Consider the following 24589-nt stretch of genomic DNA (forward strand, 5'->3'; position numbering starts at 1 on the left):
AAACATTCAACATTGAATATGTGGTTCCTCCCTCGAATCCTGGTGGTGCAGCCGTGGACAATATTGACAACAACAAGAGTTCAACTACGGTTAGAATCGTTACATTCAGTATCTTCTAAGTCTAACCTTATGTACATATCCACAAATTTTCCCATGCAATGCCAAAAAATGGCTAACCTGTTTTAGATTAACTTCTCAAAATACTGTAAGGTCAATAGTGAACGGGAGAACTTTTTCGCTCCCCTTTTCCTGTGATATTACCTGAAAAACTTAAAACCTGATATATGTGGTTACTTGAACCCAACCTAAATGTGGTATTCAATATGTGGGACAGACGGGACGAGAGTATTACAAAAGAAATCAAGAACACCTTTACCGCTTTCGTAGACCCAAAAAATTCAAAAGTTTGATATATCAACATTTAGATAAGCAAAATCACAATCTTAAATTTATAAAATTCCAACCCCTCGAAACCGTTCAGAAACAACCAGGAGAATCACACAAGCAATTTGAAAAATCACGTGAAGTTCGCGAATTATTTTGGATAAAAAGACTTCAAACAGCTTATCCTCTCGGTCTCAATGACAAAATATTAGGACAGGGGAAAATATCTAAAACTTCTATCGATGTCATTAATATTGTTAATAAACGACTTAGAAATAAAAGGCCTCACGGTAAACGCAAAAACCGTAATCAACGTATTAAACATCGTATATATTATACACTTGCTGATCTGTTTTCTATAATAAAAAATAATGGCAGACATCAAGTATTATGCAAACTGGGTCAGATACCAATAAGTAAATTATATGCTATTTTTCTGGAGTGTGATAAAATTTCTATTTTTAGCCCGTTTTATGAATACACCCGTATTATTACAGCCTTTTGTCATCACAGGCTGTTCCTTGTATCGATAAACCTGAAAATCATAAACGACATTTTCTTAAATTAAAAAATATATAAATAGAGGTATTGATTTCATTAACTTATCTAGCATATTCAATGACTCTCCCGTCTATAGCCAAATACCTCCATATTTTGATAATATAGAACCACCCATTATTTCGTATTCTTATAAAAAACCGAGCAGAAGTTTGATTTTTAATTATACGTCAGTTACATCAGACGTCAATATAGAAAATAATGTTCCTTCCACTTGAGACTGTGAAACATCTAGTTTTGGATATGTTCCCTATGGTCATGTTATTACAGGAGACCTCAACATCGTCGAAGACCGTGAGGTCAAAACGTTTCTAAAGAAAGGACCGAAATACCGTCCTCCATCTATAATAGATTGGAAACAGTGTCGTCAGGTCATTAGACATTTTCGAAAAGTCATCTACACGGACACTTATACCGACACCGATACCTACACTGACTAAAAAAATAGAGGGACCGTATCAAAATGTCAAAATACACTAAATGAATTCAATTTAACATTTATTAGTTAGTAAATAACTACATTAACGAGGTAAATTATATTTAAAAATAAACGCATATATTTTTAATATGGCGACCCTGCAAATAGGATGGATATCCCATAGAAGAAAAAGACTCCCCTCGTAAAACTTTGTTTGACTCAGTAGAGGTAGAAAAAAAAATATAAATTCATTATTCGTTAGTTGGTTTTCTATAATTTTTAATTCAAAATCTGAGCTAGAAACACAAAGTCCTCTCATCAGTTATGGAATTCTTTTAGTGATGATTTGTGATATTCCAACTGTTTTCTTCTAATTGTCGAATTATACTGATTGATCTTTTTCAAGCAGTAAATTACATTTCATGTAGTTTTTGGGGTAAAATAACCAAAATGGGTATTCATCTTATCAAAAGAGAAAATCGGGTACACCTTTTTATGTTCAAGCGTGTTTGAGTTGACTGTTTTGTCCTGAATACGTATAAAGCAAAAATATTGATACATCGGTCTCGCTTCAGATCCATTATTTTTTTTATATATTTAGGCTACATTTTGATATAATAACATTACACATTCACAGTACCAAAAACAGGAAGTATATGGGTCAAGTGAAATATCTTTCTAATAGAGTAGGTGTGTTTGAATAAAATGAGAAAAGATTCGTGCTATTTCAAATGTTTAAACTGGAAGTGTATTTCTTAGTTGTATTTTGTTTTTCGTTCACTCATTTTTTAGTGAAACATTTAGGCATGTTAATTATTTTATTTATGAAATGCATAAAAAAAAGTGGGACAAATGTTGTTCATTAACTCCTCCTTGGATTTATACAAAAAGTCCATGACTTTATAAGTGGATCTTAAAAATGCATAACTGAAAAAAAAAACATTTTTGTGTGTGTAATCTAGGTTAATTATTCTTCAACCTCTGCAAATGTTTAGTCTGCCCTTCCACATAATACTTAAATAGAATTTTTTTAATGTTTTTATTAACTTTCCAAATTTCCCCCTGACAACCAACCAGACAATAGTTTTTAGTTGACAAAAGGCCTAAAAGTACATGAGATGCTTTATAGCTAGTAGATACATTTGTTTTTTAAAACACAACTGTCATTTAAGGATCGTAATTATGCCAAGTGGATAAATTTATCGGTTTTCAAGAGCTAAGTTGACAGCTCGGGTCATCCCTACAATGGCTTCCATTTTCACGATTGAAAAAATTAATCGGCGTGTTGAAAGTTCTACTAATTTACACAAAGCCAAGCCCCCTTTTTTAAAAATTATAATATGAAGATCGGTCAATTCTCAGCTTATAAGCAGAGCCAATAAATCAACAAATCATTGAAAATATTTTTTATACAGTATTTAAAGTGTAAATTATATATTTTTTTTATAAATGCCTGTGCTCATTGTACACCTTGAGATGACCCCACCTAAAAAGGTTACCTGTCGTCCTAGGCATAGGTGTAAGCGTCAGTGTCGATAAGTTTTCGAAAATGTCTATAAAAGACGCTCTATCTGCCTACTGTAAAAATTGGTGCAAACGTGAAAAATCTGATAAAACATCTCCACAGTGTAGATACTATTCTGTACGCTATCCGGAAGTCGCGATTTTCGAAGCGAGAACTTTTTGGATCACATTTTAAATTTGATGGATATACTGAATTTAACGGTAAGTTGATCATCTGTACATTGCTTAATGATTAATTCAGCTGACATCGATATTCTCAAATGGTTTAGAATTAAATTCAGCACATTCATTATTCGTATCTTTGCCTTAATCAAGAGATTTTCAAGTGCATCACTAAGGAAAATCAGTCGGTGAACCTAAACACAATCTTTTTACCCTCTTAGTGTACAAATTAACGTAAAAACCAGACGTAATTAACTAAATGAAGTATATTTCAAGTGGTGATAAAAGTTTCAACCAGATCTTTGAAGCCAGAAATAAGAAAATTACACTTGTTTGAATTTCTCACTGTACGATCAGTCTCGCTTGTATATTTTGAAACTGTATGATCAGTCTTTATTTCACTGTATTCTAGTGGTGATTTCAAAGTTATTTACGATACATTAGAAGGTGGCATTTTTCTAAATAACACAAATATATTTCAATAAATTCACATCCTGAAAACTTATGAAACATGTTTTAGCTTGATGGAGTGTACTCGACTTACTAAATTAAGTATAAGGATGTTTAAATGTTGATAAAATAAGAGGAAGGTTTGTTGTATATATAAGTTTCAGAGATGTCCTCCGTTATACTTAAAATTGTACAAACACACAGATTTAATTGTTATATAAAAATGCATGTATTTACACACATTCGAGGCCGTACTGTAGCCTATAATTGATCACAGTTCCTTCACTTTGTTTTGGATGTAGTGCTGTCTCTTTGACACTCAATTGTACACCACTTTGTAAAGCGGGGGTTTATAGTGATAATGAATTCCGTCTTTCCGTTGGACCGGTACAATATGTTTCGTCGGTTTTGTAAGTGCATCTCCTCATAAACCACTTAATAAACATTGTGGGTTCCAGCCATTTTTAAATGGAGAGGGGGTCCAATCCAGGAGAAAAGGGATTCCAAATATATGTTCCCATACAAATGCCGTCTACAAAAATCATCAGAAATATATTTGTATTGTCTGATGAAAGAAATTACACGTTATAGTTCCCTGGACAGTTCATAATATCACATAGACACGTATATACCTTCAAATTTACGTTGTTTCTTTTTCAAAATCACGACTGGTCATACAGTCATAAAATCTGAAATCGCTTCTAGAATACAGTCAGTTCTAGACTGATCGTACAGTAATTTATTTTGGGATCCTCAAGGAAAACATATTTTTTATGGGAAATACGAATATTCTACTTAAATACGAAAAGAATATTGAAACAGTATATATTTAACTGTAAACTGATGCAAATATTTGCATTAAAAGATTATTTGCTTTGTACTACGAGAGCAAAATTGTCCATCGATTTCACTTTTTTCTATCAAGTTGGTGTGATGCACACGTATATTTTATATTCTTATGCATGTTTTTGTTACAGTTACTCATATTTATGATGCTATACATACCTTGAAGATGTTCAAAGCACTTTATAGATATAGGAGTAAACAAATGATGAGAAAAGTCACCGTAGGCAAAACCGTCCTGTTAGCCAGTTGGAAATCATCGCTTCAAAAATCGCGACTTCCAGAAAGCGTACAGAATAGTATCTACACTGTGATCTCTAGACAGTTATTCGAATAAAATGATGAATACTGTTAATATTCGAATATCTCATTTTGAAAACAATTCTGAAATTAATAATAGGTTCCATGATATTCCCATTTCTAGAATAAAAAATAAACTCCAAGTACTCGCAGAGCGGTTTGTGTTCGTACCGGCAGACAAAGCAGCCAATAATGTAGTGGTGGTATGACACATATAATACACGGAAGTTCTTCAAAACGAAATTATCAATTCCTCTACATTCAGGTCCGTACGCACCACTGAGAGTCAAATCGTTAACAAGCATATAACTGCCACTACCCAGCTTAAAGCCTCTTCCGAACATTTGAAAGTCTCTACCATGTACTGGCTACCAAAATTACACAAAAAACTATTTAAATTCCGTTTCATCTCCGCATCTTGTAAGTGTTCTACTACTAATCTATCAGTGCTTCTTACTACCTCCCTTACTACTATCAAAGAACTGGTTATTAACTTTTGTAATAAAGCTTACGAAAATAATGGTATTAATTATTTTTGGAGTGTTAAAAATTCTTTAGAGGTTTTAGATAAAATACATGCTTTTGATGGTCCTTTTAATTCTGTTGACAGTTATGATTTTTCTACTCTCTACACTACACTTCCACACAATCTAATAAGGAAAAAGAAAAAATTTTCATATTTAATAAAATGGTCTTTCGAAAAATCTCATTGTAAATTTATTTGCTGTAACTCGTTTAAAGCCTTTTTCTGTAACGAAAAAGGAAAGTATGCTAGATACACTTACTGGAAATGTGAGGATATGATTGAAGCTTTAAATTTTCTCCTAGATAACATATATGTACGTTTCGGCGATAAAGTGTAGGTAGTAGGTATTCCTATGGGCACTAACTGCGCCCCTTTAATAGCAGATTTATTCCTGTATTGCTATGAATCTCTGTTTATGACCAAACTCAGTATAGACACATCATTGTTACATTTGGTTGATACATTCAACAATACCTACCGTTATCTGGATGATATTTTTTCGTTAAATAATCCAGAGTTCTCTAAATATACTACCGAAATTTACCCAAAAGAACTTACTTTAGCTAAATCTAACATAACAGCAGCAGTTGTCCTTTTCTAGATTTAGACATTTCAATTTCTAAAGGGAAACTCCATACTAAAATTTACGACAAAAGAGACGATTTTTCATTCCCTATTGTTAATTTTCCTTTTTTAAAAGGGCGATGTGCCTTTGGCTCCATCATACGGTGTTTATATATCCCAAATCGTTCGGTATGCCCGTGTCTGTAGTGATGTCATAGATTTTAACGAACGTAATCAATGCATCACTGGTAAATTATTAAGTCAGGGATTTCGTTACCATAAATTACCTAAAACGTTTACTAAATTCTTTCATAGATACAAAGATTTAATTAGGAAATTTGGCTGTACCTGTAGAACACTTATTAAAAATGGTATTTCACATCCTAAATTTTACGGTAATATTGTACTTAAAGCGCGGAAATCACTATGTGATCCGTGTAAACTCATCGAAACTTTAAACAAACTCATTAGTAAGGGTTATCGTACCAATGTTGTAATTAGATCTCTGAATATAGTTTACATTGGCACTAATATCGATTTTGTCATTAGCAAATTAAAACATAACTAAATTTGTATTTTCTTTTCAAACGGGATGTATAGACACACACACACGTTCATTTTAATCTATAAAGAAGTCACTCCTAACTATCCTACTACCTGTCGATACATTTATTTTTGGCATTGCACAAGTCATGTCTTCTTTGACTGTTCATGACGTTAAAATACTAAATCCCTGGGATGTGTTTAGTTGATTTCAGTCTCTGATGCATGATTTTTTATTATTAATTGTTTTGGCTTTTGACTAGCTGTCAGTAACTGCGAGTACTCTCAAATCGTACTTTCTTGTTTATTTGACCTGTTGATACTAGTTGTAATGCTTTTTTGTTATTTAATGTTAACATGGATCTTGTCTATACACCAGCTTTGATTATTTGGAATTACTACAAATTTTCACTTCTTCGTACTATGAACATCAAAATTATTTCATTTCTCCTTAAATAATGTTCTTGCACCTGTACAGGAAATTTTATCTAGCACTAATTGTAGAGTTTTATTGTTGATATTCACCCCATATGTACCAAGTGTTAGATTAGTTTTTTTGATATTAAAGAAATTTCTTGATATTCCTAAACGGTAGATTTTATACACACAAAAGAAGAAGTATTCTTAACAACAAAATTATTTTCATTTACCTGTGTATAATATATATGACGCAGGTTTTTTCAAAAGTGTGTCTTTCTATGTTGTGATGTTATATTATTGTTTCAGAAAAAGGGAGAAGTTTTGGTACCATTAAAACGTTTAATCCCGCTGCAAATGTTTGCACCTGTCCTAAGTCAGGAATCTGATGTACAGTTGTCTGTTTATGTAGTTCATACGTGTTTCTCGTTTCTCGTTTTTATATAGATTAGACCGTTGGTTTTCCCGTTTAAATGGTTTTACACTAGTAATTTTTGGGGTCCTTTATAGCTTGCTGTTCGGTGTGAGCCAATGCTCCGTGTTGAAGGCCGTACCTTGACCTATAATGGTTTACTTTTATAAATTGTTACTTGGATGGAGAGTTGTCTCATTGGCACTCATAGCACATCTTCCTATATCTATATAGCATGTAATGATGTGTCCTGATTGATACTTAAGAAAAATAGTATTTATTTTTATTTGCAAATTCCGTTGCCTTTCAGTAACTGCAAGTACTATTAGATCGGTACTTTGTGTCTTTTGTCTTTATGTTAGTTAATATGTTTTTGTCCTTCGTGCCAATCTGAATCAAGTCATTTCCAACTGTTTATTCACAGTTTGTTCGTATGTTGAGATATTACACCTCTGTCACAGGTTAAGGGAGCATTGAGCGCTCACTCGATTGTTTCATCTCGGAAATTAATTATGTGTCTGTTCCAAAGTGAGAAGTCTGTAATACAGTGGTTGTCGTTGGCTGCTAATTGTCATATTTGGTTTCGCTTATTGTTTTGTCATGAATCAGACCGTAATTTTTTCGTATCAATTCGCGCTATTCAGAGGTTAGATTATCTTACATATATTTATGATGCCACCTTATATCTGAATTTAACAGCTATAATCTGCGTAATAGCCAAACTTATACAGTTGAATCAACTCGATATAATCCTTTCTTCTTAAAAGGGATTAGCAGTCAAGTTCGTGTTCACCGATTTGACTAAAATTCTCATATTTGATTTATAACATACTAAAAAGTATATCCAAATTACAATAAGTCTGAAATAAACAATCAATAATTATGCATGGACGCGTTAATAAATATCAGCATTCCGTGTGTATTTAAGTCTGAACGCCATCTAATTAACCATCGAGATGACCTCCGACGGTCGCATTACCCTATATAAACATAAACATTAATATAAATAGATAGTGACCACGTGCAATTGGATTTTTCTAGGTCTGTTTGATTTCATGTTATCAGTTAACAAATAAATTAATCATCGTTTTTACCTGTATAAGAATGATTTTTTGTGGATCGAATCAGTCAACGAAATGGCCAACCTTTGCTCACTTTCAATGTTGACGTTAATGGCTGAACACGCCCAATCCCTGCGTAACCAATCTCTAGCTAAGGGGTTACAGTGAAGGTAACATGAATACGGAATCAATGAGGTCGAATTATTCAAATGCAAGTGAATAATTCATCAGCGTGGTTTTTTTTTTTATCTTGTTTTGACAAATTTGAACTAAAGTGGCTGCTAAAATAAAATTTTTATTTCACTATTTCACTTTCATTAATGGTTGAACAAAAACATATTATATTCTAATTTTTTTATATCTCGTACCTTATGCCCCTTTAAGACTTCTCAGACTCTGGAACAATGTTTTACTTAGCTACGAAATTTGAATTCTATCCATACCTTTTAAAAGTCTTAGCAGAACAAGTTTCAATAGAATCATAATATTCTTATTATTAACTTTTCCAGTGTTGGATGATTTTTACAAAGAAAGCTTCCGACTTAGATATATATGATATAAATGTTAAATAAATAAATAAAATAAATACATAAATAATCTTTATTTCAAGAGGATAATCCCATTGAATAAAACTAATCTTCCTGTGAGTCCTCAAAATAATAATAACATATTTATAAAGTGCAATATTATAAATATATATATACAACAATATATAATAATATATAGATACTAATGAAAAAGCATATTAATTTGCACAATCTATGAAAAATTTGTAACATTTTGTTTTAAAAGATACAAGTGTGCTACTCATCTTTATTTCTTGTGGTAAACTGTTCATATTTGAGAACCAGAATATGTAAATGTTTTTTTTCAAAAAATTCGATTTTGGCTTCGGAAGATTTATTAGTTTTTCATCAGCTGAACGTAAATTATAATTTTGGTTATCCGTAAAATGAAAGTTTTCTTGCAAATAGTAAGGAACCTTATTCTTTAATGATTTAAATACAAGTATTGCCTTTTGATATTGAATTCTTTTTTCCACATTTATCCAGTTTAAACTATTAAACAAATAAACTGGAGGATGTCATTATGTCAGCTTCTACTATAACACTAACAGATTTCTTTAATAACTTATTAAGTTTATTTATTCCACTTTCATAACAACTACCCCATATATTACAACAATAATCAAACAATGGCAGAATATAAGCGTTAAAATAGATAATACGTATATGCAAAGGTAAATACTTTTTTTTATCTTTGGTAATAAGTTGATTATATTTGATATTGTACATGATATTTTATTTATTGGCTCATTCCAATTTAGGTTTTTGTCGATATATAAACCAAGAAGTTTTTCACAATCTACATTCTCTATTTGTTCATCTGAAAAATTGATATCTAAACTGTTTCCAGTGGAATAAAGCCTCTGTTTTGAACCAATAACCATTGATTTACATTTTTTGGCATTTAGTTTCATACAATTTTGCGAACACCAGTTTTCAATAATATAAATATCATTTTGAAGGTTAGCATTTAACTCATGTACATTATTACCTTTTCTATGTAAAGTAGAATCATCTGCATATAAAACAAGTGATTGTATCTAATGAAAAGAGGGTGATTGATGATTCTATCAGAAATTCGCACTTCACTGGTCGAGCTGGTTTTGGTCTCAGCGTCAAAAGTAGAAAAATGTAGATATGAATTTTTACTCACATTATGTTTCAATTGATTTCATTGAATATGTAAAACATTACTGTTAAACATTTTGTTAAAAAAAAGTAAAGGAAAATGATGAGGAAATTTAGATAAAAAAAGTTTTTTTAGAGGAACTGTTTGGTACTTTGGAAAGGCATATCAACATGTCATGGCGACAGAGAGTGTATGATTTAACCAACTTAATAATGCCTATGCAAATATTTATCGTGATTCCATGGCTATTCAAACATTTTTTCTCGCGATTCCATCGAATTATTTCTGTAACTTTGTGAAAATTGTAACATGAAGAAAAAGTATTTAGGGATGGGAGTAGTAGTTAAACACATTTTATTCAAAGAGTTCAACAGCAGAGAAGAGGTTGATTTAATGGATTTCCAATCAAACTCAGGTGAAAGCTATAAATTTCTATAGAACCACCGAACAAAATTTGTAACATTTGAGCTCTCATGTCAAAATGTGCTTCCGATGTGACTTTCGATTTAAATGATGTTTTCACAATTTTCGGTGCTCCCTTTAAACTGCAAAGTGACAATGCGAGTTAAAACTATGGTGGCCAGAACTAGTGACGTTATCGCAGGTAGTTGACATTTTAAACTTAAGTTCTTGTCATGTTATAATGTACCAAATGTATTTTAACTTTCAATAAATGTCTTTTTATTTATCCGTATTTACATTTTAGGCATTAAGACTGGACACATTTTACAGGATTTAAGCTTAAATCTTAGGATTTAAGAATAACGTCTAACATCATTTAGGCAATAGACTTACTGCCTAGGCGTTAGCTTATTGCCCAGGATTTAAGCTTAATGCCTAATTTCTTTTATTGCACGATTTGCCGCTAACATATATATCATGAATATGGTTTTTCATGTGGGTTTCAAAATATGAACTTACTTAGTATAATTTTGGAAAATATTGACGAACATCTTAACTTGAAATTTATTTGACAATTTTTTCGGTTTATTGTTTTTGGAGAATTTAGGATCAACTATCTTAGTATTTTAATCAAATAATATTAATTCTATCAATTTGTTATTCTTTTATGTTTAAAATAGAATTTGACAATATTTCAGGTTTCCTATTTTCGGAAAATGTATGATGAAATCTTAGTTTTTTTCCTAAAATACAAATTTTTTTGGTATTGAATTTTGTCAGTTTCCGTATACAGCCATGTTTGTGATGTTTCAAGTAGAATAACATATGACAAATTGTTCGGTTTCTTATTTTCGGAGATTTTATGATAAAATCTTAGTTTTTCCCTCAACTTCCTAATTTCTGGTTATGAAATTTTGTCAGTTTGTTATACAATAATCATGTTTATGATGTTTAAAATAGAGTTATATTGTTATAACAGATTATGATGTGTGGTTAAAATGATTATGAAAATTTCCCAATTCTAATTGATTTTTTGCATAAAAGAAGATGCTTTTAACCCAAACTCATCAATTTCCACCATTATAAACTTGGTTGAATGTAATAATATTTAATACGATAACATCCTGGACATGCTGGACACTAGAACTCTCAATTACTTTCTGTTGCAATCTAATTGATTTTTATACCTTTTCTGCACATACTGACTGGACTATAAGGCACAAGCCACCGACATAGAATTACCGAAAATTGTGTGCTACAATGACAAAAATATGTATGAACATAAACTTGAAAACAATAGATAATAATAGTACATATGTAGTAATCGTACAGTTTTCGAGTCCACTCTCCTTGGTGACCATTATTCTCTAATGAATTGTCCAGCATACTGCATAACTGACAGATATGAAAGATATAAAACCATTAATCAAAATTATCCATATCATCTATATTTAATATCAATTCTAACTTTCTGTAAACATTCGAGTCTCAAGTTTTATTTTTTTTGTACATTCAAATAAGATCTGTTCTATTTTATTTAAACAAAAACGTTCTTTTATTTTTATATTTTTGTACCTCCCCCTTTCAATTACTAAAATATGGTCGCTTACCATTGATCTACCTTGATTAATGTTTATTCTAAAAGAGCCGTCATGTCTCTTAGTCCAAATAATGATGACATCTTAGAAGATTCTTATAAAGTTTGCTCTGACGCCTTCTTACGGGATCTATTAAAATTACCTCAGCAGACACCAAAATCATCGGGACTGTCATGCCCCCAAAAAGATGAATGGTCGGTATCCTTATTTACCTTGTGCATGACGATTTCTTGAAAACAGATGACTTCTTTTTCGGTGAAGAGTTATAAAGCCGCTTAGAATTAAAAACAGAAGAAGATCACACAAATAATTAGTACATCCCTAAGCGGATGTTGGTAATAACCAGCCTTTTTAGCTCACCTGGCCCGAAGGGCGAAGTGAGCTTTTCTCATCACTTGGCGTACGTCGTCCGTCGTCCGTCGTCGTCGTCGTCGTCGTCGTCCGTCGTTAGCTTTTTACAAAAATCTTCTCCTCTGAAACCACTGGACCAAATTTAACCCAACTTGGCCACAATCATCATTAGGGTATCTAATTTGAAAAATGTGTCCGATGACCCTGCCAACCAACCAAGATGGCGGCCATGGCTAAAAATAGAACATAGGGGTAAAATGTAGATTTTGGCTTATATCTCTGAAAAAAAAGCATTTAGAGTTAATCTGGCATACGGTAAAACTGATTATCAGGTCAAGATCTATCTGCCTTGAAATTTTCAGACAAATCTGACAACCTGTTGTTGGGTTGCTGCCCCTGAATTGGTAATTTTAAGGAAATTTTGCAGTTTTTTGTTATTATCTTGAATATTATCATTTTCTACATTTGAAAATGCCTGTACCAAGTCAGGAATATGACAGTTGTTGTCCATTCGTTTGATGTGTTTTGTCATTTGATTTTGCCATGTGATTAGGTACTTTCCGATTGAATTTTCCTCGGAGTTCAGTATTTTTGTGATTTTACTTTTTATTATAGATAGAGATAAACTGTAAACAGCAAGAATGTTCAGCAAAGTAAGATCTACAAATAAGTTGCATGACCAAAATTGTCAGTCGACCCCTTTAGGAGTTATTGCCCTTTATAGTCAATTTTTAACAATTTTTGTAAATTTTTGTAATCTTTTACAAAAATCTTCTTCTCTGAAACTACTGAGACAAATTTAACCATACTTGGCCATAATCATTATTTGGGGTATCTAGCTGAAAAAAATTGTCCGATGACCCCGCCTTCCAACCATCATGTTCGACTTGGTTAAAAATAGAACATAGGGGTAAAATGCAGTTTTTGGTTTATATCTCTGAAACTAAAGCATTTAGAGCAAATCTGACAGGTCGCAAAAATGTTCATCAGATTTAGATTTATCTGCCCTGAAATTTTCAGACGAATCCGACAACCCGTTGTTGGGTTGCTGCCCCTGAGTTAGTAATTTTACAGAAATTTTACAGTTTTTTGTTAAAATCTTAGATATCATTATAATATCTAATATCTAATACTATTAATTATGATTTTAACCTTATTTTACATGATTTCCAAAGCATCAGTAAATACAGGTGAGCGACACAGGCTCTAGTTTTCTGTTGTCGAGAAAAACGTCCAACTTTGATAATCAGAAGTTCGATTCTCGTCATGATCATTATGATTGATAAGCTTGTCAAATATTTGGAAATAAATGAAACACTGCATCGTTAAACGATGAAAGCAAAGTGATTTACTCTTTTTATCGATATGAACACTCAGTGCCAAAAAATGTGTATGTTTTACTACACGAAATGTTGTGTATGTATGGCACTCCATGTGTGACATTTTGCACAATACAAGTTCTGCAGAAGTGCTGATATGATCGAAATCATCAACAGACTCCTTGTATGTGTTAATTACCATAAATGACGATGTTTGGCTAATTTAACTTCGGTACTGACATGATTTACAACAAACCTTTCTAAAATTGTTCTTAATAAATTTTGAAATTATTAGAAACTAAGGTTTCAACTCCCTCAGGCAAAGTTGACCTTAGATGGATTTGGCTATTCTTTAGGTCCTTTTTGGTAATACAGCTCTTCAAATGTTTCGGTTCGTAAACATCCTTGGCTGTCAAATATTGGCTTTGAGTGTTCATGATGAAGGTAAATCCAGAAAAGCGCTTCGAATGCATGGAATTTATAGCGTGTTGTTTTCATTTTTTAAATGTTCTTGCCTCTCATTTTTAAAGCTATTATTACAAATAGGTAGAAGCTTAAATAACAGAAATGATATTCAGTTCACGATCTGAAAAATACCACTCCTAATATAATTCATGTTTATTGGTTTCATCTGATCACACCAATAAGCAGTACAAAAAAGACCCAGAAGATACCAAGGGGACATTCAAAACTCATTAGTCGAACAAAAACTTACAACGCCATAGCTAAATACGGAAAACGACGAAAAGACAAACAGATCCACAAAAACACTACATAGAAAACTAAAGATTGAGCAACACGTACCCAACCAAAACACTACATAGAAAACTAAAGATTGAGCAACACGTACCCAACCAACACACTACATAGAAAACTAAAGATTGCGCAACACGAACCCAACCAAAACACTACATAGAAAACTAAACATTGAGCAACACGAACCCAACCAAAACAAAAAACTAAAGATTGAGCAGCACGTACCCAACCAAAACACTACATATGAAAACTAAAGATTGAGCAACACGTACCCAACCAAAACACTACATAGAAAACTAAAGATTGAGCAACACGTACCCAACCAAAACACTACATAGAAAACTAAAGATTGAGCAACACGAACCCAACCAAAACACTACATAGAAAACTAAAGATTGAGCAACGCGTACCCAACCAAAACACTACATAGAAAACTAAAGATTGAGCAACACAAACCATGTCAAAAAAAGAGATGAACTCAGGTGCTCGGGAAGGGTAAGCAGTATGCATTTGAATGTGTTTCACAATCAAATGCAACCTACTTACGCACTTCATTAGTAATGGCAATTTCCCAGTATTTTTCGACATGCTTATCCTTCATTGGTAGAGCTTTGTGATTCTCAAAACATACATGTATGTGTAATAATTTTATAAATATGAAACAGTGTCCATCTTCGCCAACTAGACAACACGAGTCTGTGTCCACACCTGTTTACAAATAAAACCAACCTATAAACTGTTTTTGCAGAAAGTGAATGAGGTGAACAAGCGTGATAAATTGCAGAAAAATCTAGTCTATTTTGTTTATTTGTTTGATACAGTAAGAATCGATAAGGATGTTTTTAAACAGACGTTTAAGAGAACGGTTTAATTTATGATGTTTAGATAGAAACAATCGGAAATTTACTTGCTTCCTTTTTCTAGTATCATATAAGTGTCCATATCCTGTATTCAATGAACCGGACACTATTTACCATGTTCATTGTTACATTAGGAAGCAAAACCATAGCAAGTGGCCACTTTGAAAACCAATCTTCAATATGGCGACATCCATTAGTAAAGCAAAAACGACATTTTCGTGTCAACTCTGTAGTAGTCAGCGAGTAATAAAATGGAAATGTTTTGAATGTGAACTATTTATGTGTGATAATTGCAAAACCACCGTTCATTCTCGGATAAAGACCTCGGAAAAACATAACATTATCACTATCCAAGAGGTAGACATTGACATATTAGAGCGTCTTAAGGCTCTTCACATTTCCGAGGTATTTTCTACCGCCTTTAATGCATATACAACTGATGTGTCGATAATTCATAAATTGATTTGCTGCTCTGGTGATATTATTTACTTTATGGATAGTACATTCGGACAAATGTATCGTTTTATCAAAGCTAAATTATTAAAAGGTTCCTTAAAAAAATTACAAGAACTTGACATCAAATGTGTCGATTTTGCTATCAGCATTAAAGAACAAATACTATACTGTCCACCCCCATATACCAAACTTAAAACGACGTCAACTACTACTATGAAAACCAAGATGGCTTTGAACATGTCCCCGATGTTAATATTGGCAATTCACATGAGTAAACATGGTGAACTTATACTAGGTCTTCAAGAAGAAGGCCCATGGTTCCCAGTAAGAAAATTTAGTACAAGACAAGTAGCTGTTTTCGGGACGGATTATAAACATAGATCAACATTTGAGCGGGATGATACAGGCGAAAAGTTATTTAATTATGCGAGAAGAATCACCACTGATTCATCAAATAGCATTTACGTAATTGACTGGATTGATGATAATGAGAGGGGGAGAATAGTGAGTATAGACAGGAATGGTCGTAAACGATTTGTCTACAACGGATGCTCTTCTTTCAATATACACCAAGCAGTCTTTAACCCCAGGGATATTGTAGTGACATCGCAGGATACGACAATAATATCGGACAGTAACAATCATGCTTTACATGCTCTTAGTGCAAAAGGAGAATTAATAGGACTACAGATCACAAGGACGTTTGGTATTGAATTTCCTTACAGCTTAAGTATAGACAATGAAGGATTTCTTTTGATGGGATCCGGAATAAACAAAGAAGCGAAGATACATGTTGTGAAATTATTACAGTAGCAATGTAACAACTGTCATATATGTTGAAATTAATAATCATTTTCAAAATGTTGGCTTTGAAGAAAACAAAAGTCACTATCAACCAGTTAAGTTGCTTTGTTTCTATTTCGTGTAATTATGATAAGACATCGAATTGATGAACAAATCTCAAGTACATAGAGTAAAGAAAACATAACCGTAGCTGTTTTACTTTGAAAGCTGACAGTCCATATTGTTGATTTTTGTAGTCGCAGATCGGACTCCGCGCTTCTTCATAGTAGCTTGTATAGAGTTTTGTTAAAAACGCTGTTTGTAACTTCAATGCATCGAGATATTTTACAGGTTAAATACTTCAGTCTTTTATTCACGTTAAATGTCCTGAGCCAGTGTGAGGGTCTGAATGGGGTTAACAGAACAGAATAAATGGGTAAAAGATGGAGAATAAAGTAAAAGAAAGAAAAGAAAAATTGACCGTAGAGAATAACAGTGTGCTAAAATATACAAAATAGAGAATAATGGACGAAAAAATTAAAGAAAACATAATAAAGACCCCAATTAAGCCCTCGTTTTATTTCACATCCGCCTGTTATATCTGTTACAGGTACAATCCCTTAATGAGTCATATCAGGGGGTAACAAATTATTCATATGTTATATATAAATTTCACTTGTCTAACCCTAACACATTACCAACTAAATAAATCATAGGCACAGGTTCATCAGCTTACACTAAAAGTTGAACGCATGTGATAGTTTGAAATGCAAATATAGATAAAATAACAAGTCATGAACCTTGGAATCGTTAGATTTTAATAAATATAGATATCTTAATGTGTTTGTCTTTTATTAAGGAGTTAAATATTAGGAGTATTGTATTTGAATTGTTGCCACCGTAAGTTGGAGATTAGACGTAAACAAAAAACAGTTCAAATACCATACTGCCATTCATACTGTTAAGCCCTACAAAACAAATTCGTAATTTCCCTTGAGTTTCAAAATAATCAGAAATCCAAAATAAAAGAATTACTGTTAAGTTATTTATGAATGGTCTAAGTGCATCATTGTCAATTTAAACTAAATCCAATACGCAGAAGAAAAAACAAATGAAGCAATTAAACATTCCTTTTGAATTTTTTCGCCGTTGCGTTGCTGTCTCATTAACGTTTACACTATTTTCTCAATACATTAATGCTTGAAGGAGCATTAGCTACGAAGTTATTTGGTTTTGTTTTGTTTCAAACATTTATAAAAGCGAAATTGTGAAATAATATTTCGCTATTAACAATCAGTTTTGGTTCAATTCTGTCAACATAAGCTCCTTAGCTGGGATGGGCTACATATTGGCTAAGCATATTCAGTTTTTTTTTAAATAAACGAAAACCAACAATATAAAGTGAAACAATGCAGACACCGGGAAGATTCCTTTCGTTGAAGGATTCTGACCACGCATTGGAAATGATCTCGCACGGTAAATTAGATACCGTCTATTCTAAAATACACACTAAAGCCATTATACAACAATTTTCATATTTACATTTTGGAAGCAAACTTTACAAACAATTGAGACAATTTGTCACATGTCTTATTTCAAATTTTTTGATTAGTCTAAATGTACGATATTTTGGATTATCAGAGATTTCCTCCCGCCAAATAGTTTTTGCAAAAATGTCATATACGACAGTTTGGAAACCCAGAGACGATATGCGAATGATTATTGCTCAAGGGATTCATATCAGTGTTGTCGTTCTTCGTGACTTAGTGTATTTGTTCATTACCAAATTTACCGTGTATCAAAGATGTTTTGAAAATCACTTTTTTATTCAAACTTTGGTTATAACAACCGTGTCACAAACACCGTAGATATGTTCCATTTGTCTAAATAATTCCGTTCTCCTCGACTCAATTGTTGATGACTATCGAACCAGACTTATCCACCTGATCTATACTGGTCGAGTGCAAGATTATTGATGCGATGAGTTTATAATGGTTCGTGTTGCAAAATCCTTGGTTTCCCATTTAATAATTTGTAACCTGCGTAGCTTTAGGCCGAAGCAGGTCTAGTAACCGCTCGATTCCGTACGTCCGTCCGTAAATAAAATTTCGTCAAAGTGTTTTTTGGCTTCTATGAAAGGGAAGGATTCAATATTTAGTCTGCAGCTTTATAATGTTAAGTTGTAGCAAGTGAGCAATTTTTATATCTGCCATGTATCCACTTCCTGTTTGCCAATAGTTTTATATTTTACAACACTAATTGTGCAAGAACAAAATTGTCAAAGTTTTCTCATCTCTTAATGAAGGGAATGATTTAATACTTGGTTTGAAGCTTGATGATGTTGCGTTGTAGTGTAAGCAATTTTTACATTTGCCGCGAAGCCGATTATTTTTGCCGATAGCTTGAACTTTTACAACACTCATTGCACAAGAAAACATTTTTGCCAAAGCATTGGCATTCCTGAAAGGGAATGATCAGTTATCCCCTGGTATCTGTACATATTACCTCAATTGCATGCAGCGACGCAGGTCCAGACCTTGTACTGGTCTTGTTGACTATAGCTTGGCTTAATGCGTTTGCCATAATGGCCAAAAAAAAGCTTGTGGTTGTGTCACAGACTGGTTCGTGTGTTTTGCTATATTGCTTCCTTGTGATGTATCTATAGCCTGTTGTTCCATGGAAGAGGTTTATGGGTACTTTCCTTGACCTGCAGTAGCGACTTATTGGTATTGTCCTTGGCATGTAGTAGCATCTAGTGGGTATTGTCCTTGACCTGAAGCAGCAGTTTGTGCATACTGACCTTGACCTACAACTTGTGCAGTGGTTTTTGCGTAGTGTCCTCGATTGGAGCCATATGTTGATATCTATATCTTCTTTTTTGAGTTGGTAATTCTAAAGGTATGCGAAGCCCACGAAAAATGTATAAGTTATATATATAGCACGCCTTTTACGAATTAATGTATTTAATTCACGAAAAGCGTAGCTTTGAGTGGATTAAATATGTTAATGAGTAAGGCATGGCTATATATGATTTGCAATGGGCTAGTGACACATGTAAACGGTTAAATGCTGACCAATAAAACTTAACTGTACTTTTCAATATGTCAATCAAATAGTGGCGTGATACTGTTTCTGATTTCCAGAAAATTAACACATGCAGCAGATGTCAGTTTGGTTTGTATGTCAGAAACAGGTACATTTAAATGAATGGTTGCTGTGGGATTCAGGCTCGATAGCTAGTTACGTGTTATTCAATATTTTTTCTCCCCGAAAACTCTTGAAAAAGAGGTTGGGGGTGATGCAAAACTTTATTCGATGTTTATCTGCCCTCCAACTCGAAAATGACGTGTAGTTTCAAAAGAGTTTTAACGTTGTGATAAGAAGGAAACATTTTCTAATACATTTATGAAGGTAATCAATACTATTCTTCCCTTCCCAAGAACTGGAAAAAGATCGGTTAATTGATTGCAGTGGTTGCATGTTGAATGCGTGTAAGGTCCAGGGACAAATATTTGAAGCATGAATAATTCACGGAGATAGATTTTTATAAAATGGTGAAAATTACTTAACATCCAGTGACATATATTTTTCAGAATATTATTAATTTTGACACGATAAAAGCAGGTATCCAACCAAAATAACAGTGGGAAAATTTATAGTCATTTCTTTTACATTTCTATTACATTTTGTTTTATTCTTTCATTAAGTGGAGGAAATTAAACAACTGAAATCCACTTTTAATTTCGCTCTTATTTCTCAATTTACAAGCTGAAATCCAGTGATCAGTTTCAAAAGTCATAAACAAATTCAGTATACTTACAATCCACTTTAGGTGTAAGATTTTTTTGAGAAAGTTGGCAATGTTTGTAAAATCCGAAAGGAATATATCTGCATTAGAATTGAGAACTAGTTAAACATAATCATTTTCAAAAAGAAAAAAAAACAGTTTTAAAATAAGACCAAAAATGTACAGAAAACTTACGATTTAGTAGCAAACCTCCTCCCGACAACAAAGCCACAAACAAAACTTAAAAATGTAAAAAAAAAACCATAGCAAATAAATAGCAGGGTAAGAAATCTACTACATTGTATTTACATAACTATAGTTAATTTGAACATAGCAATAAACTTTCAAGCGATACGCATGTTACATAATATAAATTATAAAATAAAAACTGAAGAGTTATAGGAAAAAAAGTACACAGAAAGCTCAAGTTTGAGAAAACCTGACCGTAGGCAATTTCTGTCTTTGTGTAACAGATGGAGTTTAATCCATTCATAAGTTCAGTGGTAAGTAATGTGACAAAGAGCCTAGTTATCCTATTATCATGATTGTAATTTGTCACACGAATATAACGGTCATCATATTTCAAAGTAAACTTTCGGGACTTTCAAATTGGAAGTTAAAGAGTGAGGATATTTTGTCACCAAATTTAGAAAATCGTTAATAACAGTTATGAAAGAAATAAAAAGTTTATGCAAATATTAAAACAATGGTTTTAGACACATACTTCAATAAATTGTAGAATCAAATAGCTAATTGTTTTGTCTTGTCAACCAACATTGTTGTCAGAGTAGACACTGAAATCATTCCATTCAAAGAATACCTCAGAAATGTCGTTCGTATCGATCTAAATAATTAAATCAAATATTTAGTCAAAGTATTATTCATACTCGAAGATTCACTTGAAAACATACTAGCATTCTAGACACACTTCATGAGTAACCTTATTCAATAATAATAAGAAAAACCTCTGACATAAACCATTAAAAAGTTTTGAATAAATGCCTAAATTATGGTATGTTCAAGTTTGAAGAAATAGAAAAGTTATCTCGTGTACATCAAATTATAATATATCTTCGTTTACATGGTACACATATATAACTTCTTGATACGATTTAGCCTCGAGTTTGATTTAAGTTTTGACTGTAACTGGACTACCCATAATACTTTTATGATAGAAAAGCCTCAAAATAGCTAAATTTCTTGGGTAAATTGAAGTTTAAACCGAACCGTGTGCATTTAGGGAGACATTTATATTTTTTCCAATTGCAGAATATTCTTTTAAAGTATGAAACAAATGTGGTCTACAAATGCAGATCGTTCAGAGAAAAAAACTTAATGCAGCACTAACTATTAAAAGAGGTACATAATTTTATACACTTAAGTAGGTTGGGAAACTCTTGACAAGACGATAATAAGGCAAACTTCTTTTATAATCAGCTTCGATCCATGTAAACTCGTTGATCCTTTGAATAAATTTATTCTTAGGGGTTGTCAATTGAACACCAAAGTAAGATTTTTATCGGTTCTAACTTAGATTTTGTTTTTGATATACAGTTAAACATAGAGTGCACATTTTGGATTCTACATCCTGTCGATAGTATGTACTTATTTTTTGGCATTGTACAACGTCATGCTTACCTCAGACTGTTGATGTTGTCTTTATACGAAATCCGTTGGATGTGTCCTAATTGATACTTAAGAAAAATACTATTTATTTTTTATTTGCAAATACCTTATTTACAGTTTGTTCGTATGTTGAGATATTACACCATTATCAGAGATTAAGGGAGGATTGAGCGCTCAGTTGAATGTATCATCCTGGGCCATTCTTTATGTGTCTGTTCCATGTAAGGAGTCAGTAATACAGTGGTTGTCGTTAGCTGCTGACTGTCATATCTGGTTTTCGTTTATTGTTATGTCATGGATCAGACAGTATTTTCGTATTAATTCGCGCTAATCAGAGGCTAGATTATAATACAGATATTTATGATGCCACCTTATATCTGAATTTAACAGCTATAATCTACATAATAGCCAAACTTATACAGTTAAATTAACTCGATATAATACTTTTTCTTAAGACTTCTCAGACTCTGGAACAACTTATACTTAGCTATACGAAATTTAAGTTCTATCCACACCTTTTAAAAGTGTGGGTGATTTTTACAAAGAAAGCATCCGACTTAGATATCGATGTCATAAATATTGTTTGTCATGTGATATTTTAAATATTAACTTATTTAGTAACAATTTTGGAAAATATTGACGAAAATCTTAACTTGAATTACATTTGACAAATATTCTGGTTTATTGTTTTCGAAAAATTAAGGATCATGCAACTAACTTAGTATTTTAATCAAATAATACTAATTTGATCAATTTCCGTATACAATTTTTTGTTATGTTTAAAATAGCATTTGACAATGTTTCAGTTTTCCTATTTTCGGAGAATAAATGATGAAATCTTATTTTTTCCCTAAAATACAAATTTCTGGTTATGAAACTGTGTCAGTTTCCGTATACAGTCATGTTTGTGGTGTTTCAAGTAGAATTACATGTGACAAATTGTTCAGTTTCCTATTTTCGGAGATTTTCTGATAAAATCTTAGTTTTTCCCTCAACATCCAAACATCTGGTTATGAAAGTTTGTCAGTTTCCTATACAATTATCATGTTTATGATGTTTCAAATAGAGTTATATTTCTATAACAGAGTATGATGTGTGGTTAAAATGACTATGAAAATTTCCTAGATTTGATTGATTTTTTTTCATTAAAGAAGATGCTTTTAACCAAACTCATCAATTTCCACCATTATTAACTTGGTTGACTGTAATTATATCAAATACGATAACATCCTTGACATGCTGGACAATTAAACTCTCAATTTCTTCTTATTGCAATTTTATTGATGTTTTAACCTTTTCTGCACAGACTGTCTGGACTATAAGGCACAAGCCACCGTCATAGAAGTACCGAAAATTGTGTGCTACATTGACAAAAATATATATGAATATAAACTTAAAAAAAATAGATAATGATAGTACATCTTTTTTTTAATGCACAGGTATATCCCAATGGCGTTGATGGCATACATGAATTACAAAGTTAATAGTATTTTGCATTTATTGGATGATTTCTTACCATAGATCCACCAGATGCTGAAGGTGAGAGGAATATGGCTATAATGATGATGATTTTCAAAAAACTGAATATTCCTATAGCTAAACATAAGACAATAGGTCCTGTAAAATGTTTAGAATATTTGGGTATAATTCTAGATTCTGAAAAAATGGAAGCTCGACTGCCCCTTAATAAAGTCAATCGCATTTGTGAATTCATTAAAAAATTATACAGGAGAAAATCATGTACAAAAAGGGAATTGTTGCAGCTTTTGGCCCACTTAAACTTTGCTTTACGTGTCATTTTATTGGTAGATCCTTTGTTTCATACCTCATTGGGCTGTCCACTACTGTCAATGATTTGCATCACTACGCTAAATTAAATAAGGTGCAGTGTTGACCTAGAATTTTGGTTAATTTTTCTGAGCAGCTGGAATGGTGTGAACATGTTTTACAGTAGACTATTTAATCCAGGTTATGATATAGAACTTTTCACAGATGCCTCAACAACAAAAGGATTTGGTGGATATTTCAAAGGGTAATAATAAAAGTACAAGACACAATATACATATGTTGTAATCATACAGTTTTCGAGTCCAATCTCCTCAGTGACCCTGATTTTTTTTAATGAATTGACCAACATATTGCATAACTGATGGATATGAAAGATATAAAACCTAGTAATAAAAATTATCTATATCCTCTATATTTGATATGAATTTTAACTTTCTGTAAAAATTCGAGTCTCAAGTTTAAATTTTGTGTACATTCAAATAAGAAATGATCTTCAATGTAAATAACAATGTTGACATAAACATAATAAACGTTATTTTCTTTTTTTATATTTCTTTACCTCCCCGTTTCAATTACTAAAGTATGGTTGCCTCCCATTAGTTTACCTTGATTGATTTGTATTCTAGAAGAGCCATCATGCCCATTAGTCCAAATAATGATGACATCTGACGAAGGTTAATGTTGTATTAGTCACGATCCACGCTATCAAAGAGAACAAACATGACACCTGATTACGGTGTATGTTTTGACAAAATCTATGTAGTTTAGTTTTGTCCGATTCTTAATGAAATTATTTCAGGATTTTATTTTAAATTAAAAAAAGAGAACAAAACCTATCACTTACCCTAACCATTTCGTACCCCCCATTTCGTACCCTGGCAAAAACTATCTCGTATCTTGACCATTTTGTACCTTGACCATTTCGTACCTCATGGAAGATTTGTATGTATACCATTTCGTACCTCATGGCAGGTTTGTATGTATACCATTCCGTACCTCATGGAAG

This window comes from Mytilus californianus, unplaced genomic scaffold (assembly GCF_021869535.1).
Source record: "Mytilus californianus isolate M0D057914Y unplaced genomic scaffold, xbMytCali1.0.p SCAF_12, whole genome shotgun sequence".
Lineage (NCBI taxonomy): Eukaryota > Metazoa > Mollusca > Bivalvia > Mytilida > Mytilidae > Mytilus > Mytilus californianus.